Below are 19,402 nucleotides of genomic sequence, written 5' to 3'. Positions count from 1 at the left end.
ATGCTCAATTCGACGAATTACTGAATTTTGATAGTTGGGTCAATATTCGAGCAAATGAGAAAGTATTGCTCAATTCGACGAATTACTAAATATCGATAAATCACCGAATATTGATAGTTGGATCAATATTCGAGAAACTGAGCAAGTATTGCTCAATTCATCAATTATTTATTGGTAACGTGACCCAATAAAATATTAATTAGAATATTGGTAGACTATCAAATATTATATGATTAATCCAAATATTGGATAAACATAAATTTATTAGTGTTTGAACTTACTTAGAATGATGATTTGTGGAGCGTCTGTTCGAAACCCTAATTTTTGATCAATTGTTCGTCAATTGATGAATTGCTGAAAATAGGTCATGAATAAGGGAAGGACCGGCCACATGGGATGATGGACGTCCATGTGGTGTCCAAGTGCTCGAGTAAGCATGCACCAGGGTCCTTAGTTGACCGGTTGGTGAATGAATGATGATAAAATGTCGGTTTCATCATTTATCAAAATAGTACCCCTCTGAGCATTAGATAATAAAACCTAATTTATGGAGAAGTGAGGGACCGACCAAGAGGGCATGACACTGGCCCTTGGTGGTCGTGGAACAACTGATGGTCGTTTGAGTAAATTCCAAGTTGTTGGAAAGAGTTTGGACCCAATATGAGCGATTGGGAAAATTAGGTCAAAATTATAAGAATGTGTGGGACCGGCTCCTTGCAAGCCTTAAGACCGGCCTTGGTCGGTCAAGGAATCATGCCCGTGTCACCATAATTTCCGTGTCTCAGTCCTGAGAGTTTCGGTATTTTCTGATGTGCGTTTGAGCAATATTTTGGATTTTCAGAAGAGTTCGATCTTTGACTAAAATTCTTGATTTTTGCTCGAATGAGCAAGTAAGACTTTGCTCGTTTGATCAATATCTTGAGAATATTAAAATAATAATATTTTAATATTTTTCGTGAATATCCTAGTCGGTCATGTGACCATTTTACCTTTTGGCTTTTTCATGGTTTGAGCAATATTTGAGAAAATCTGAAGAAACCATGATCTTTGCTCAAACGGAGGAGTTTCATGAGATGAGGGAAATAATAATTATGAAAACAAGGGATTGCAAGGTGTGGGACCGGCCACGACTAGGGCATGGCTGGCTGGCTAGGTATCCCGGTCCCGCAACACCTTTCCCTATTTTATTATTTTTCATGAAATAGTGAAAATATGGAGAAACCGTGAGTTTTGCTCAAACAAGGAAAGTTGCTTGAATGAAGGAGTTTTCATGAGTTCATGAAAATAAATAAAATAAGAAAATAAAAAGAAGAGGCATGGGGGACCGGCCATGGCGGCATGACCGGTCGGCCGGTGGGCCCGGTCCCTAAGCGCTTCTTTTCTATATTTTTTTATTATTTTCTCTCTCCTATTTTGTGTAGGATTCCTCGTTTATCCATATTTTCGAATGCTCGTTCGTGCATCATTGGGGCTTACTCAGTGATAGTCCAGCTGCCCGATTGTTGAGTAATTATTACTAATTCATGAAATTCAGTGGAGAATTGTTCATGAAACGAAGTAATAATCATGAATTGTCCATCTATTACTAATCCATGAATCCATCCGGGGAATTCAGGGAACAGAAATGAAATGAATTGGTTATCTATTACTAATCCATTGAGTCAACCAAGGATTCATGGAACGGAGTAATGATATATATAGATTATTTTTTAGGAATTCAGTGGTGAATGTCACGGTAGAATTAATCTATTGTAGAATCGAGATATGAGATAGTTGAAGCATCATACTCGTTCTAAAAGGCGCATAGTCAGGGAACAACGTGCATCATTGTTAACGTCCTGAAGGCATTTAAACCCGTTAAAAAACAATTATGTAGGAGAGCCGCCTGAATCTATACACGGTCTCTCTACATAGTCAGGGAACGACGAGTGTCGCCGACGTCTTGAAGGCGTTAAGCCCTCTCAACAAACAATTATGTAGGAGGACCGCCCAATCATTCTTCTATGTAGAGGTGGGTCTCTCTATGTAGTTAGGGAACAATAAGTATCGTCGACGTCCTAAAGGCGTTAAGCCCTCTTGTAGATGGGGCAAAACGATTTGCTGGTTTTTACGGAATTGAGGAGACGAGCGTGTTGTCGAGGCTTCTTGAACCGAGCAAATGCTCAACCTCACACAGATGCACTGCAAAAGGGAGTGCTTTGAGTTCGAGAGATCAATCTGTAGGACTCCGGCCTAAACCAAGAACAATGGCGGCCGTTCCAGAGTCAATACGGTCACAAGAGAGGATGGGTTGATCTGTAGGGGAAAGCTGAGAAATGTGTGAGATCAATGGTGATCAAAGATTGTAGGTGTGTTGTGTATTCTGCGTAGGACAGCTCTGAATGATTGAATTTCCTCAATTGAGAGTGATTGCTCAGATAATGAGTTCGTGTAGACGAAAGATTGTCTGTATGAACTTGTAGAGGAATTCTTATCTGTTTCAATCATGATTAAGAGGCCTTTTATCTTGCTGAATTAAAAACACCATGATCCCATGAAGTGTCACAGTTGCTGGAGTCAAAGAGCAGAGAAGTGGAAATCATGTCAAAACCAGTTGCTCATCGTGCGGAGACTTGGTTAATTTACCACCCACTACTTTGGAAACTCCTCCAACTGATTGCACGACTTGCTCAAATTCTTATCGTGGATGAACACACATATCATATACCGCCAGACCAAAACCCTAGTTAATATCCCCCCATGTGACATGATTGATGTCTCATGATTGTGGAGTCAGTTGCTGACTTTTTGGGACGATGATTCCTTGTATTGCTGAGTCGAACATAATTAAGTGTTCTGAGACTCATGAATTGAACATGTCTGCTGACACAAAGTATAATGTTGATAACTTGAGCAAACTGTGTTGCTAAATTGTTGAATATTGATAGTTGAACCAATATTCCTTAATTGAGAAAATATTGCTGGTTTGAGCAAATATTGCTCATTTGATGAATTTTTGGTAGCAGGACCAAATAAAATATTAATTTAAGATACTGACTGCTGAGTCGAGTATAATAAACGAAAGTGTTGATCACGGGATCAACATAAAATTATCAGTATTTGAATATACTCAGAATTTTTTTGCAGAGCTCTGGATTTAAAACCCTAATTTTGATTAATTGAAGATTTATTGAAAATCAACAAAGTGAAGCAGGGACCGGATACATGGGACGATGAGTCGACCATGTAACGCCCAGATACTCGAATGAGGAAAATACCAAAGTCTTTTGAAGACCAGTTGGTGAAAGGATGATTAAATGCTGGTTTAATCATTTATTAAAATAACGCTCATGTGAGCGACAGGTAGTCAAACCTAGCCATGAAAAGATAAGAGACCGACCAAGAGGTCATGAGACCGGCCCTTGATGGTCGTGAGACCAATTGATGGTCATTTTAGCAAACCCTCAATTATTTGAAAAGAGTTTGGACCTATACGGGAAATTGAGCAAATTAGGTCAAAATAATCAAAACATGTGAGACCGGCCATTTGCATGCCTTAGGGCCACCCTTGGTCGGTCAAGGGGATGTGCCTATGTCACCATGGTGTCTGTGACTCAGTCCTCAGAGTTTTGATATTTTCCGATGCGCGTTTGAGCAACATTTTGAGAAAATATGCAGAATTCGGGGTTTTGCTAAAACTAGGAAAAAATAATGAGATGATGAAAAATAATAAATAAAACAGGGGATTGCAAGGTGTGGGACCGGCCACGGCTATGGCACGGCCGGTTGGCTAACAAGCCCGGTCCCACAACACTTTTCCCAGTTTTATATAATTTTATGTATTTTCTCTGAATTGAGGGAAATTTCATGAAACTGAAGAATTTTATGAAATTAGGGAACTTTCATGAGATTAGGGAAATAAAAATATCAAATAAAATAGGGAGTCACGAAGTGTGGGAACGGCAATGGCCAGGGCATGGTCGGCTGTCCAACATGCACGGTCCCAAGACACTCCTCCCAATTTTATAATATTTTTTCATGATATTAGGGAATTTTCATAAAATCAAAAAGGTTTGTTGAAACCAAGGTATTTTATTGAAATCAGGGTGTTTTCATGGAATGAGGAAAACAAAACAAGTAATAATAATAAAATAAGGAGCGTGTGAGACCGGTTAGGGCATGACCGGCTGGCTAGGGCCCGGTCCCACGAGTTTCCTTAATTTTATAATATTTTTCATGGGTTTAGGGAAAAAATCATGAAATCAGGGAATTTTCATGAGATGAGGGAAATAATAAAAAAATGAGGAACTATGAGGTGTGGGACCGGCCAAGGCTAGGGCATGGCCGGCCGGCTGGTGCTCAGTCCCCTGACACCTTTTCCTAATTTTATTATTTTTTGACATAAGGAAATACCATGAAATTAGAGAATTTCCTTGAAACGAAGGAGATTTGCTCAAATGAAAGGATTTTCATGAAACTAATGAAAAAAAATAAAACGTGATAAAATATAAAATTGGCCTGGGACTAGTCATGGCGTGACTGGCCGGATGGCGAGCCCAGTCCCCTGGCGCCTTTGCTAATATTTTATTATTATTATTAATTTTCCTTCCTATTTTGCATAGGTTCATCGTTCCTTCGTATTTTTGAAATGCTCGTTTGCGCATTCAAATGCTGGTCCGTGCATTATTGCTAAGTACGCTTGCACCATTTTAGTCAGGGCTTATTCGACGCTCAGATGCCTGTGCGTTGAATATTTATCGCTAACCCATGGAGGCTGGGAAGAACCACGAATTCAAGTGACGAAATATTACAAAGAATCATAGAATATTGCTGGATATTCAGACGATTAAAGATAATTAACTTGATGGCTCTATACTATTAGGCATGCTGTCTAGGAGAATTAATTATCTGAGGGTGGAGTAATATGAGCTTGCTGGAGCGTCATATTTCTCTTATATAGTCAGGGAAAACCAGGTTGCATCCTGAAGACGTTATCGCTCTATACTAGCAGACAATCTGTCTAAGAGTTGTCCAATCTTTCGATTCTATATAAAATAATTACTGAAATTGCTCAATATTTATGAGATATGTCGTGGTCTCAACTGAGAGACTACACATCTACATATACTCTGAGATACAGCCTTCTCAGTCAGAGATTTATGTCATGAGCTTTCATGCTTTGAGGAGAGACATGAGTCTCAATACTCATACGATTGCAGGATCCGGAGTATGTATAATTATGGGTTTTACAATTTTAACCCTTGTCGAAAATACACCATCTACATTAAGTCCCCTGCTTATTGAGGGACAGTCATGTTCCTCAGTTAATACTGAATGGTGATTTTCCAGTTACAGACAAAATAAGTAATTGAACTTAGTCATAAGATAAGACGTTACCGGATTTCGAATGAATGAGCAAACCATGGTTTGAATGAAAACCCCAGTGGCATAATAGAGCATCATCCAACGAGCATAAACTGGTGTAGAACCGCTGATTTTATGGTGGAATCTTGGTTGGCCTAGGATTCACGGGTCGGGTCCGAAAGGAATCCGTTTTAGCGCGGACACTCGTTCGTTCGTTAGTTTTAGAAACAAACAAAATAGACCCGAGTCTAATGATAAAAATTTTGTCTATAAGCTTTCACGAAAAACAAAATTTCATTTTTTAAACATGTGAGATTTCACAAAGTGGAATAAACTCTCGTTTCAAAGGTGGATACTCGTACGAGAGGATTTTTTTTTTTGAACAGAGGTGTGTCTGCTAGTAATAAAATTTTGTTTATGATCTTTCATGAAAATTTTATTTTCGAGCTTTCAAAAATCTTTGAAATTATACTCTCTCTTCAAAGACAGATGCTCGCGCGAGGGAGCAAAAAAAAAAAAATATATATATGTTATTTTTCAAACTTACGTGAGTTTCACGTTTAAATATATATTTTTTGTAAAACCAATGTTTTGATTTTGAACAATTGCTGGAAGTAGACAATTATATATGGTGAAATAATGTCTGTATGTAATTTTTCACAATTGTAGAATGGACGTCTGTCCAATTTTTGAAAAACCGGTGGATGTTAAAATTCACGTGGGTTGTTCATGGTTTTATGAAAATCAAGTCATGATTTTTAATCACGAATCTTGCTCGTCTTTGCAGGTTTGAAGGAACGAGCAAGTTTTTTGAAATTCTGAGTTATAATCACTACAGCTAGTGAAATTGTAAATAGGTAAGAGTTGGATTGTTACCATTTTTGTTGCGTGTTTGTTATTGGTATATCCATGAGTCCATGTCTTTTGCCTCAAGTAGTGGTGACTTCTGGTTACAACTACCCTTCTGGCTCTTCCGGAGAATGCTCCAGAAATATCAAGTCAAAGATGAAGACTTCTGCAGATGTTCATGCCGAGGTGAATCAACTTTTTAGAGACGCTGGAAAGCTGGTACTTTGTATGTCTCTCGATCATCTGGGAGTCGTCCTTTATCAGTAGAAGCGCCGTCGACTTCAGAAAATGAGACTATCGGCTGAAGATGAAGTCAGGATTTGCGTTGATGGTGTAGATCCTGATTCGTATGTGGATGAACGATGAAATTTCGTCATAATTCGTCATCAGAAAATTCAGAAGTCGGTCTTTCAGTAAAAATGCTGTAGAATCTTCGTCCGATGTCGGATTTCCGCCGTCTAACCATGTTTTTTCATCCTCAGAATATTTCCAAGCTTTAGTGAAGAAGAATTTCGAGTTTTGAGCATGTTTAGTGCCTGAAAAAGGCGAAACAGTAAACTTCCAGGAGACTTTCAAAACTTTTTAGACTGTACGTTGCCCAATGTTTCCGCCACATCTCCTTGCTCGTTTCTTCAATTGCTGTGAGTTTTGGATACGTTATAGAGGACATCCATACGAAGAGAATGGTATATGACCCATCTCTATATTATTCACCAATTGCTCCCAGCTCGTCGGTTTGTACAGGACAGTGTAAAATCATCTCAGACGAGCTTGCAGTAAAACACCCTTGTTGTGTCTTTAGACCATTTGCTTGTGTATTGAACACTTGATGACGGATTTAAATACCATTTATTAATTTGAAATCTGAACCCCTTGGTTGATACATGAGCATGGTGCTTGCAGTGTCATCATGCTTCTGTCAGTCGTAGAAACATCACTTCTGAAACCCTGGTCACGGGACCATAGCTGAGGTTGCTCTCGAGAGGGTATGATGTAATGACCATGGTTTCATGTCCCGGTGGTAGTATTCCTTTTATGATGAATGATTAGAACATGAGAGTCTGGTGCACGGGTCTTGGACTGTGAAACTGATCGTCATGATCAGTGGACCGTCAGTCCCCAGTATATTGTTGAATCTGTCCTTTTCATTTTCTCTTCTTCTGGCAAGACTTGGATAGAGGACCCACAGGTAGAAAAATTGATGTAAAGACCTAGGTGGTCGAAGTTGGAGGTACCTTGATGAAGTACTTGGTGGAAAGAGCTGGTGGACACCGATCGACTATGGAAGTTATGAATCTCGTCTAAGAATTGCTGCTTGCATTTTGTACGCTCTGGAAGCTGTAGAAACCTCATACGACGTCGGAGTTCAACGTTTGACCCCAATATTTGAAGCTAAGAAGCTGGGTTATCACATGAGAAAAGAATCACTCAATTTGGAGATGTAGAGGCCAGCCAACGAAGGATGCACATTTGTAATTTATAATCCCGTACAAAGTTTTCAGATTTCGTAGACCTGACGGTAGAGGCCATATCTTTCAGCTCGTATGTTCGATTGATGCGCCCTTTTGGTATGTTGTAGAAGAGGCATAGAGGAACATCTTTCCTTGAGAAAGTATTGCCCTATTCCTCATCCATTGGTACGTTTTTGTAAACCCATGGGCTGAATTATGTTGTATCTCATTTGTAGAGGTGATGAGATCATCTTGTAGAAGACTTTTGCTTGTTCCCGTCCGTCGTGCAAGCTTTGGAAATACTTTCATATGAACATGTTTTCATGTCTACATATTGATATAAATCATTAGTGCTTGGAGAAGCCCGCTTCATTGAGTAACACTTCAGAGAATGGTTAGTTGATGAATCCCTGTCATGGGGATGCTACTCCTGAGACCGTTGTTGATGCTCAGATCACTATTGATCTTTCTCCAGACATTCTTGTTGATGCTGATACCATGGATGGAGTTCCTACAGATATCCTTGTTGATGAAGATACTATGTTCGGAGTTTCTCTAGAGACCAAAAAGGCTAGAACCATGATTGTCGACATAGTCTTGCTCCTCCATCCAGTGAGCCGCGAAGTGGCTTTGTCAGGGAATTGTTTTTGTTGCGGTAGATATCAGCAGCGGTCTTCATTCATTAAGATCAATTCCCCAGTGTGTTGAAGGAATTTGTGTCATACATGGATAAATGATGTTGCATCTGCTTCAGAAGCCTTATCATGGGATAATGAAGACTTATGGATTGTAGTTCAGTTACACTTTGATAGTACTGGTGTTGAATCAGTGTATCATCTTCGAGATATTTGTGCTGAAGCTAGAGGGGCCATTATAGAAGGTGTACTCTTTGATTAGGAGTACAATTTGAAGGCTTCTTAGATGCTTGAGCGTTGAAGCATCGAATGTCTTAGGTTTGATCTTCTTGGCCCTGAGCATATGGACACTCCTGCAAGGCTATGGAGAATCGCCCAAAATATTCCTAGACATGTTTGGACATCGTCTCAGTGATATGTTCGACTCAGAGAGTCGTAAGATTTAACCACTTGGTAAGATATTAATGTGGTGAAGCTATCCACTCATAACGTCTTGCAGAGTTGCTAGCAGAATTGAGTCCCCATGCTAGGATATCATGTGAGCAAGTAAACGACATAGACATGTAAGGAATGAGACTTTCCTGAGTACGGAACCTCTTGATGAATGTATATGCATCTTTTGAAGGTTCTTGCTTCAACCCCGTCAAAGTTCGAAATTTATCCAAGCGCTCTGATGATGGAATGTCCTTCAAGTCTTCTGGATCAGAATTTTCTTCGTTGGAGAGATATGCAACCAAAGACGCTTGTCAGCAGCCATCTTTTCAGCATGGATCCACGCTCGTCTGAAGAACAGGTCATATATTGGATCTTCCTGATTATGTGAAACTTGGTTTCTGTCCAGGTTGAACTTGTGTTCACTTTGAGAGTGATGTAGGCATAAGTGTTTCCGAGCGTTCCTTCAAGGTCTCTGATAGAGATAGGATCACGAGTAACTTCTTTTAGAGTGATGCCTGCGGCTCTGAGAGTTTTCAGTGGAATGATGTTGATGCTGGCGTCAACATTGATCAATATTTTTCTGAATTCATTTCCTTTGAGATGGACTGTAGTAAGCAGTTCCCGGTCGTGCATCTCCTTGTCTGTGGATGAAGGTTCAAGGAGTGTTTTTGGAATGGACAAACTCTGACACAATGTAATTTGGTGCTGCGAGCATGTCTTTCCTTTATTCCTTAGACAGATAGAGAAATTTCACAGACATGATCGATCAACGATTGAACTGCTTCTTTGACTAGTTGTTCGGAGATGAAGGAAGTCCTGACTGGAAGAGGGTACCTGTGTACTCCTTCAGTCCCCAAGTTAAGTTCCCCTAATTCGAACTTTTCGGTGAATATGCGCTTCAAGACTCTGCAGTCGCTGGTGGAATGATTGACGAACCTATGGAAACGGCAGTAGCGAAAGTTCTCCATTTTCTCTTCAGTTGGTTCTTTTCTGACATATGACAACTTGATTGCACCGTCTTAGATCCAATGATCCATCAATTCAATGACCTCTTAAATGGAGAGAGGGAAGTCGGGTTCAGTTGAATCTGCATTTGAGTTGGAGATTGTTCATCCCGGGTTTGATTACCCTTTTTTGGTGCCTTTGGAGGATCTGAAGATGCAGGCTTGCGCTGATGTTCGGCTTTCCGTTTTCTCACTTCTGTAACAACATTTGTGGAAGGCTGGAGGTTGTACTGCTTGTTGGTCAGACACCTGCTACCTCGAGTCCCTCACGGTTCCTCAGCTTTGTAGCTTTTGTTCTTTCCAGTAAAGTGGGTGCAGTAGTTGTCGATCTCTTCGCCACTTCATGAAGTTCTGAGAAGGTATGGAAACGAAGATTATCCAATAAAGCTCTGTAGACCGGGATCATGCCGTTGATACACAGATCTACCAGTTGTTTCTCTGTGACGTTTGGGTCATGACAGTCCAGGGCCTGGACTCTGAATCTTTTCACGTATTCCTTGGGATGTTCATTGCTCCTCTGAAACATTCTTCCAAGATCAGAAAGAGTGATTTTCTCTGACACAAAGAAGTAATTTATGTAGAAAGCATTAATCATATCTCCCCAATTGTTGATAGTTCCTGGTGCGATGTTGTATGCCTTACTCTTCAAAGATTTTGAAAATTCCTTGAGGCGAACAAGATGGTTGTGTTCATGTTCTCCCTAGGCTTCCAGAAAACGAGAGACATGTTCTCGAGCATTGCCTGTTCCATCATACAGAGTGAAGGTTGGAGAGGTATAACCTTTTGGAAGAGGAATCCTTAGCGTAGAAGCAGGGTATGGAGGCCGGTGACGATGGACATGTGATGTCTTGTCTTTTCCATGGTTCTCCAAGACGCGTTCCAAATCTTCCCGAGTAATGAAATTTGATGATTCCTTTGGATGGGTCGTCTGCATCTTTGAGGACTTCGCTGTCATCCACTGTATGAATTGGAAATACTTCAGGATCACCATTTGGGATGTCTCTTTTTCTTTTTCTTTTCCATTTCCTTGAGACTTCTCTGACATCTTGTCAGTAAGAGTTTTGAGATAATTGCACAGCTCCTTCTGTGTATAAGCCATATCAGTCTGATTCTTGGCAAGAGTTTCCCGCACCTTCATGAGATCGCCTATGGTAGGCGTATTTTCTCTGACTTCTTCAGGATATCGGACGAAGAGTGAATGATTTATGGGCGGAGTAACATCTCCACCATTGTCAGAAGCATGAATTGTTTCTGGAATACCATTATTGGTATCGTCGCTAGTGCTAGCATTATTTGTGTTAGGATCTGCGACCGTGCGTGACCTAAAATCAACCATCGTGTGAAAATGATATTGCAACCGAGAGATTAATCTCCTACTGTGGTCGCCAATCTGTAGATGGGGCAAAACGATTTGCTGGTTTTTACGGAATTGAGGAGACGAGCGTGTTGTCGAGGCTCCTTGAACCTAGCAAATGCTCAACCTCACACAGATGCATTGCAAAAGGGAGTGCTTTGAGTTCCAGATATAAATATGTAGGACTTCGGCCTAAACCAAGAATAATGGTCGTTCCAGAGTCAATTTGGTCACAAGAGAGGATGGGTTGATCGGTAGGAGGGAAGCTGAGAAATGTGTGAGATCAATGGTGATCAAAGATTGTAGGTGTGTTGTGTATTCTACGTAGGACAACTCTGAATGATTGAATTTCCTCAATTGAGAGTGATTGCTCAGACGATGAGTTCGTGTAGACGAATGATTGTCTGTATGAACTTGCCGAGGAATTCTTGTTTGTTTCAATCATGATTCAGAGGCCTTATATCTTGCTGAATTGAAAACACCATGATCCCATGAAGTGTGACAGTTGATGGAGTCAAAGAGTGGAGAAGTGGAAATCATGTCAAAACCAGTTGCTCATCGTGCGGAGACTTGGTTAATTTACCACCCCATTACTTTGCCAACTCCTCCAACTGATTGCACGACTTGCTCACATTCTCATCATGGATGAACACACGTGTTGTAGATCGCCAGACCAAAACCCTAGTTAATATCCCCCCATGTGACACGATTGATGTCTCATGATTGTGGAGTCATTTGCTGACTTTATGGGACGATGAGTCCTTGTATTGCTGAGTCGAACATCATTAAGTGTTCTGAGACTCATGAATTGAACATGTCTGCTGACACAAATTATAATGTTGATAACTTCAGCAAACTGTGTTGCTGAATTGTTTAATATTGATAGTTGAACGAATATTCCTTAATTGAGAAAATATTGCTGGTTTGAGCAAATATTGCTCATTTGATGAATTGTTGGTAGCAGGACCAAATAAAGTATTAGTTTAAGATACTGACTGTTGGGTCGAGTATAATAAACAAAAGTGTTGATCACGGGATCAACATAAAATTATCAATATTTGCAGAGCTCTGGATTCAAAACCCTAATTTTGATTAATTGATGATTTATTGAAAATCAAAAAAGTGAAGCAGGGACGGACTACATGGGACAATGAGTCGACCATGTAACGCCCAGATGCTTGAATGAGCAAAATACCAAAGTCTCTTGAAGACCAGTTGGTGAAAGGATGATTAAATGCTGGTTTAATCATTTATTAAAATAACGCTCATGTGAGCGACATGTAGTCAAACCTAGCGATGAAAAGATGAGAGACTGACCAAGAGGTCATGAGACCATCCCTTGATGGTCGTGAGACCAATTGATGGTCATTTGAGCAAACCCTCAATTGTTTGAAAAGAGTTTGGACCTATACGGGGAATTGAGCAAATTAAGTCAAAATAATCAAAACATGTGAGACCGGCCATTTGCAAGCCTTAGAGCCACCCTTGATCGGTCAAGCGGACGTTCCCGTGTCACCATGGTGTCTGTGTCTCAGTCCTCAGAGTTTCGATATTTTCCGATGTTCGTTTGAGCAACATTTTGAGAAAATATGCAGAATCCAGGGTTTTGCTAAAACTAGGAAAAAATCATGAGATGATGAAAAATAATAAATAAAACAGGGGATTGCAAGGTGTGGTACCAGCCACGGCTATGGCACGGCCGGCCGACTAACAAGCCCGGTTCCACAACACTTTTCTCAGTATTATATAATTTTATGTATTTTCTCTGAATTGAGGGAATATTCATGAACTGAAGAATTTTATGAAAATAGGGAACTTTCATGAGATTAGGGAAATAAAAATAACAAATAAAATAGGGAGTCACTGAGAGTGGACCGGCAATGGCCAGGGCGTGGTGGGTCGGCCAACAGGCACGGTCCCAAGACACTCCTTCCAATTTTATAATATTTTTCATAATTTTAGGGAATTTTCATAAAATCAAAGAGGTTTGTTGAAACCAAGGTATTTTGTTGAAATCAGGGAGTTTTCATGGAATGAGGAAAACAAAACAAGTAATAATAATAAAATAAAGGGCATGTGGGACCGGCTAGGGCATGACTAGCCGGCTAGGGCCTGGTCCCACGATTTTTCTTAATTTTATAATATTTTTCATGGGCTTAAGGAAAAAAAATCATGAAATCAGGGAATTTTCGTGAGATGAGGGAAATAATAAAATAATGAGGAACTATGAGGTGTGGGACCGGCCACGGCTAGGTCATGGCCTGCCGGCTGGTGCTCGGTCCCGTGACACCTTTTCCAAGTTTTATTATTTTCTTTGACATAAGGAAATACCATGAAATTAGAGAATTTCCTTGAAACGAAGGAGATTTTCTCAAATGAAAGGATTTTCATGAAACCAAGGAAAAAATAATAAAACGTGATAAAATATAAAATGGGCGTGGGACTGGTCACGGCGTGCCTGGACGGCTGGTGAGCCAGTCCCCTGGTGCCTTTGCTAATATTTTATTATTATTATTTTTCCTTCCTATTTTGCATAGGTTCATCGTTCCTTCGTATTTTTGAAATGCTCGTTTGCGCATTCAAATGTTGGTCCGTGCATTATTGCTAAGCATACTTGCACCATTTTAGTCAGGGCTTATTCGACGCTCAGATGCCTGTGCGTTGAATGTTTATCACTAACCCATGAAATTCTGCTGGGAAGAACCACGAATTGAAGTGACGAAATATTACAAAGAATCGTAAAATATTGCTAGATATTCAGACAATTAGATATAATTGACTTGATGGCTCTATACTAGAAGGAATGTTGTCTAAGAGAATTAATTATCTGAGGGTGGAGTAATATGAGCTTGCTGGAGCGTCATATTTCTCTTATGTAGTCAGGGAAAACCAGGTTGCATCTTGAAGACGTTATCGCTCTATACTAGCAGGAAATCTATCTAGGAGCCGTCCAATATTTCGATTCTATATAAAATAATTACTGAAATTGCTCAGTATTTATGAGATGTGCCGTGGTCTCAGCTGAGAGACTACACATCTACATATACTCTGAGAGACAGCCTTCTCAGTCAGAGATTTATGGCATGAGCTTTCATGCTTTGAGGAGAGACATGAGTCTCAATACTCATCCGATTGCCGGATCCGGAGTATGTATAATTATGGGTTTTACGATTTTAACCCTTGTCGAAAATCCACCACTACACCTCTCAAAAAATAATTATGTAGGAGGACCTCCCAAACATGTTATTCTACATAGAGGTCATGATGAAATGCACATCATCGAACGCTCATCTAGTGGGAGGCCTTTCGAGAATCATATTCATTATGGCTCTGAGAGGAACTCGATCAGATATCGTGAAATTGTTCACGGATCGTAAAATATGAATCATCACATGCGTTCCTAAAGCCGGGTCAGAAACATGCAGTATCATGATTTTACGATTTTGACCTTTGTTTAAAATCCACCATCAACATAGAGGTTATCTTGTATCTTTATAAACTCCTTGATGAATGCATTTAGATTCGGCTTTATGATTGCATCTAAACAAGTTGATATGTGTTTTTCTTTGGTCTTGAAGCATCTCCATGGAAATTTCATTAGGATCCCACTAGTTTTCGTACCTTTGCCAATTTTATTGACAAAAAGGGGGAGAATTAATGTGTAGTTCACACTACAAATACATATGGTTTTCGGATCATTATATAAAGGGGAGTGGTTTTCGTGTTGATATGAAAGTATTGACTAAGGAGGAGTGATACATATCACCATAGTATTGTTGTCGAAGTTGTGATACAATTGAACTTTGATGCTTTGTAATAATATTGTGACACTGTAACAATGATTGAGAGCTTGTGTTTTCTCATCGTTATGGCTACGGATCTTCAACGACTATGATGCTAAACTTCCAACCTTTTGAATCATTGGAGTATTTGGAAGTGACGAATATTTCGAGTAATGTTGAAGAACCAAGGAGATCATGCATGTGGAAGAGAAGCTGCAAAGTTTATTTATTTTGTATTCCATATGTATTGATACTTTTCTCGCTAAAATTGAAAAAGGGGGAGATTGTTAGAGCACTGCTGGGTCGAACTCGCAAGCGTTTCTATCTCAAGCTTGTTTGTCAAGTTTAGTTGCCAAAACTATAAGCCTTGATTTCTAGTCTACTTATAGCTAAGTCTCAGACTAGGATAGTAAGTGTAGTTGAGCTCTAGACTCCACGACGTTCATCATGTGAAGACGAAGAACTATTCAAGGAACTTGTGGAACTTCATCGACAAAAAGGTATGTGGAGACTTGACCTTATCTATCACTCAAAAGTCTACTTTATCTCCTATCTTGAGACAAAAGTCGTATTCCTATATAGACTATGATTATACACATGTACTATTTCGAGTTGAGTTTATCTCGCTTGTCTATTTCTCGAAATATGTGTTGGTAAGCTTTCTCTTTGGCCAAGTTCATCTTTACTAGTGACGAAAGTCATATTAGTTTCAATCACTTGAAAATCGCTTTGACGAAAAATAGTTTGTGAACAACAACTATATAACGTTCTCTAAGAATGTTGCAGTGATTGAAATGAGAGTTTAGAATACATAAACATGGTTGGATATAAACATTTTGAGACAACTCATATGTGTGTAAGTCCAATATCCTTGAACCAAAGTATGCGTACTTTGCTGCTCAGGATAACCGCAACTAAAGTCCGCGTACCAGTACGCGTACTGTCGGAAGTTCACATCCCGTGAATTTATTTTGGAGTTTGTGAACTGAAAACAAAAGTTTAATTCGTGAACTAAGACATTTATATTTTAAGGAATGAAATCTTTGCAAACCGTGGCTATAATGTTCATGAATCAGTTCGAGTGAATCAAAATTGTTTTTGTTTCGATTGTGTCTTGTATACTTCAATGAGATATAAGAAATTGAACAACTCTATAACTAGTTCATTTGAGTCATTTGAACTAGTTGTGGTAAAGAATAATAAGGTTGATATGAAAGTGCTCATATGGCTAACCTATGGTTAACTACCGTTGAACCAACGACTTGTACACGTTTAGGTACGGTTACTCAAACCTAAATGAAGTTACATTTCATGTGTGTATAACAAGCTAAGATTCGATCTAACGGTTGAAAGATATTAGCTTGAATCTAATAAGGTTTTCATCTAACGGTTAATATTGAATGCTTTGTTACCAAGGTAGCATTGATTGCACACCCTGATTTTAAGACTATATAAAGGAGAACTCTAGCAACTGGGAAACCTAATCCCCACACCTCCTGTGTGATACTAGTTGTGTTAGCTAGAGTCGATTCTCCTTTAACCTTAGGTTTTTTCTTGAGACCCTGTAAGTTAACGAATGAAATACTTCATTGGGATTGTGAAGCCAGACCGGACTACTTTTCTTGTAGTTGTGTGATCTGATCTTGTTGTATCTATCGTACGAGTACAATCGTAAGATTGGATTGAGATTGATATCTCCGATAGGCAAGATAGAAAAGAAGTCACAAACATCTTCGTCTCATCGTTTGTGATCCACAATATGTTGTTTCGCTAGTCGATTAAGATTATTGTGAGGTGATCGATAATTCTAGGCTGTTCTTCGGGAATATAAGTTCGGGTTTATCGATTGGTTCCTGTTCACCTTGATTTATAAAAAGACGGAACAAAACTCGTAGGTATTTCTGTGGGAGAAAGATTTATCTATTCCTGTAGACTTTTCTCTGTGATACAGATTTGTTCATTAAAGTCTTCGACTTTGGGTCGTAGCAACTCTTAGTTATGGGTGAGACCAACTAAGCGAATCAAGTGCGTAGTATCATGCTGGTATCAGAGACGTAAGGAGCGCAACTGTACCTTGGATCAGTGTGAGATTGATTGGGGTTCAACTACAGTCCAAACCGAAGTTAGTTTGTAGTAGGCTAGTGTCTGTAGCGGCTTAATACAATGTGTGTTCAATCTGGACTAGGTCCTGGGGTTTTTCTGCATTTGCGGTTTCCTCGTTAACAAAACTTCTGGTGTCTGTGTTATTTCTTTTCCGCATTATATTTTTTTATATAATTGAAATATCAAAGGTTGTGCGTTGAATCGATCAATTGGTAAATCCAACCTTTGGTTGTTGATTGAAATTGATTGATACTTGAACATTGGTCTTTGGTACCGTTCAAGTTAATTTCTCTTGTGTTCAATTAGACTCGCAGATTTCTACTTGCTTGAGTAAGTATTGAATCGAGAAATTGAGATATAACTCCTTGATATACTTTTTATAAGATTGAGTCTGACTGTCTAGTTGATTCTCTTAAAAGTATATTGGAGTTTGTCCATATAGATTGCTAAGCGAAATATTGGGTGTGGTTGTTAGACCCCAGCTTTTTCACAATTGTTAGCCATATGCGCAATTTCATATCAACCTTATTCATCTTCACTATAACTAGTTCAAATGGCTCAAATGAACTAGTTAGAGAGTTTTTCAATTGCTTAGATCTCATAGAAGTATACAAGACACAATCGAAGCAAAATCGGTTTTGATTCACTCGAATCGATTCATGAACATTATAACCACGGTTTGCAAATATTGTATTCTTCATTATATAAATGTTTTAGTTCATGAACAAACAGACTTTAGAAAGTAACCTACTTAAGTATGCAAATGGGTACGCGTACTTAAGTAACCGGATTGAGTTTGTTTTTACTTTCAAACTCCAGCAGAAATTCACGGACGTGAACTTTTCGCCAGTATGCGTACGGGTACCTATACTTACCCGAATTTCTAACAACCGCCAGTTCGCGTACGGGTACGCATACTTTGGGTTCCCGGTTTTGGACTTTTACACAAATGTGAGAACACACTATGTTTATATCCAAAGATGGATACATGTTCTGAACTCTTATTTCAATCATTGAAACTTTCTTAGAGGATGTTATATAGTTGTTATTCACAAACTATTTTTCATCAAAGCGGTTTTTCAAGTTATTGAAATAATCAACATGACTTTCGTCACGAGTAAAGATGAACTTGGTCAAAGCGAAAGCTTACCAACACATATTTCGAGAAATAGATAAGCGAGATAAACTCGGCTCGAAATAGCAAATGTATATAATCGAAGTCTATATAGCAATACGACTTTTGTATCAAGATAGGAGATAGAATACATAAACTTTTGAGTGATAGATAAGTTCAAGTCTCCACATAACTTTTCGTCGATGAAGTTCCACAAGTTCCTTGACTAGATTTTCGTCTTCATATGATGAAGTCGTGGAGTCTAGAGCTCAACTACATTTACTATCCTAGTCTGAGACTTAGCTATAAGTAGACTAGAAATCAAGACTTATAGTTTTGGCAACTAAACTTGACAAACAAGTTTGAGATGGCAACGCTTGCGAGTTCGACCGAGCAATGCTCTAACAATCTCCCTCTTTGTCAATTTTAGTGACAAAACTATCAATACATATGGAATATAAAATAAATAATCTTTGTAGATTCTCATCCAAATTCTTGTTCTCCTTGGTTCTTCAACATTACTCGAAATCTTCGTCACTTCCAAGTACTCTAATGATTCCAAAGGTATTCAATTCAGTATCATCGTTGTTGAAGATCCGTAGCCATAACGCTGAGAAAACAATGGCTCTCAATCATTGTTATACAGTGTCATAGTACTATTACACAACATCAAAGTTTAATTGTATCACAACTTCGACAACAATACTATGGTGACATGTATCACTCTCTCTTAGTCAATACTTCATCCACATGAAAACCACTCCCCCTTACATAATGATCCGAAAACCATATGTATTTGTAGTGTGAATACACATTAATTATCCCCCTTTTTGTCAATAAAATTGGCAAAGGTACGAAAATTAGTGGGATCTTAATGAAATTTCCATAAAGATACTTCATGACCAAAAGAAAAGCACATATCAACGTTTTAGCTGCAATCATATAGTCGAAACTAAATGCATTCATCAAAGAGTTTATAAAGATACAAGATAACCCCTATAATATTCCACAGCCGCACTCCCCACAAAGATTTGACAATTAAGCACAAGTTCAATTAAGAACTCTCCCCCATAAAATGTCATTCCCGAAAGAACAACAAGAGCGGCCTTACTTTCACAAGAAAAGAAGGATTTCTTTGGACAATAACAAATCACATGAAAACATGAATATGTATCCAAAAATCTCAATTAAATTAACCACAAGAGAACCCATGATTAATTTAATCGGAAAGGCTCGGATAAGAAAACTACGGAGCCGCACAATATATACATAAAAATATGGACCAGGGAAGATCAATACTGCGGGAAAAAAAAAGACTCATTCTATTCTTCA

Source organism: Papaver somniferum, chromosome 2 (genome assembly GCF_003573695.1).
Source record: "Papaver somniferum cultivar HN1 chromosome 2, ASM357369v1, whole genome shotgun sequence".
In the NCBI taxonomy this organism is placed as follows: Eukaryota; Viridiplantae; Streptophyta; class Magnoliopsida; order Ranunculales; family Papaveraceae; genus Papaver; species Papaver somniferum.
Note: the sequence above shows the minus strand (reverse complement) of the source record.